Raw genomic sequence first — 1809 nt, forward strand, 5'->3', positions numbered from 1 at the left:
ACCACAATCAATAATTGAATTTGAAGTGGCAGGCAGGCAATTGTGTCCCTTGTGCTGCCTCGTTTTGATCGCTACACATACGAAATGTCATGTTTCGATGGATGCATGCATCTCTTTGTCTATTTCGTTTTCATCGATAATATGATAGCGCATGACGCATTCATCCCTGCTGCATATATTTTGGTATTTTTACTTCAATTTTTTAGATGTGGGATACCTTGTTTTAGCGTTGATTGGCTAGCCCATAGCTGCCTTTGGGCCAAAAGCCAGACTCTTGAAATGAATTCGCTTTGCTGTATCGGGCATGGGTGAGCAGCCGTTCAGTTTGGGGGTTTTTTGGCCCAACTTCGAGGGAGTCAAATTTATTTGGCTCAATAGAACACTTCAGATTTTATTTTACAGGCAAATGTCACAGTGTATGGGACTTGTCACCTCTACGAAACTATTTTGTCTGATGTAATAATTTGTAATTAAATTTTTTATATTTTATTAGAACTCCTTATCTCGAGGTGACGAATTTCTCTAGTATTTATCGTAAATTGTAAAATAAAATCTTAAACGTCCTATTGGGCTAAATAATTTTTCCGCCTGGACTTATGGGCAAAAAAAAAACCTTCAGTTTGGTCAGTTTTGGGCTAAAACACATAAGTATTATATTTATGATATAGGATTGTAATATTTATGGTTTAAATTTTAAAATTTAGAATTAAATAAATAAAGTTATGTGAACTCAATTTTAACAATGTACCAAATAAGTGTACTTATAATATATTTAAAATCCGGATTTTGTGCAACCAGTCGTGCTTACAAACTGTGGCCTCGGCCTTCAGGTCCACAGTTGATCCATTTCCATTCTCTATTCTAATTATTTTACCGTTATACCATATGATTGACTTTTCATTTGGTAATTCTGTTTGTTTCTAAGGAATTGTTTTATAGAAAAATAGTCGAATTAAGAACATATTTTATTTTATTTTTGTGAAAGATTTTAAATACAAATCAATAATTTATTAATTTGAGGTTTCATTTTTCGTGATGAATTTTTGTAATTCGCAAATATATATCAAATGTATGAGATTTTATTGTGCTTACCGACTTCCGTTTGAATAAATTTTTATTTTCAAATGTAAATATTAAAAAAAATGACATGTTCGGATTGGATATTTGATCTGAAAATTCAAATACTCAAAAATCTAGGTATCTATTTTTTTTAGATTAAATTTATATCGTTATTCTGGATACCTGAAATTTCGGATATCCGAATTTACAGATCGGATCGGATATACAATAATTGCTCGCCCCTATCCCACTCCATGCAAATCAACTAAATGAAGGGGTTGTTCACAGGACGGAATCAGTGTTTATACTTGGTCGGGATCTCTAATAGTCATTCAAAGGGTTAAAATTAATTGTATGGTCAATTTTGTCAATTCAAATGACATAATTAATTTACTGAAAAGTAACTCAATTATATGGCATTACGAGTACGAAAGTTTGATAGTCAAAGTGAATGCAATGAATGATGTGAGGCCGCAGTCCACTTTACTAGAAGCCTTTCGGATTTTAAAATACGGGGACGAGATTGTCAATTCCATACAAATAAAAGTTGTGTCATTAGAATCAAAATGGCCCACTTTTATCGCACTTATGGTAAAAACAAATGTTAATTTCTTAAAAAAAAATTGAATTCAAATAATTATTTCTACTGACTGTATATTAGTTTAAAAAATTGTAGATAAATATTACATTATAATCCCTTAAACTATTAACAAATTATTTATATTTGCTATGCTTATACCATAAAATAAG

The sequence above is a fragment of the Hibiscus syriacus genome, unplaced genomic scaffold, assembly GCF_006381635.1.
Source record: "Hibiscus syriacus cultivar Baekdansim isolate YM2019G1 unplaced genomic scaffold, ASM638163v2 tig00111941_pilon, whole genome shotgun sequence".
In the NCBI taxonomy this organism is placed as follows: domain Eukaryota; kingdom Viridiplantae; phylum Streptophyta; class Magnoliopsida; order Malvales; family Malvaceae; genus Hibiscus; species Hibiscus syriacus.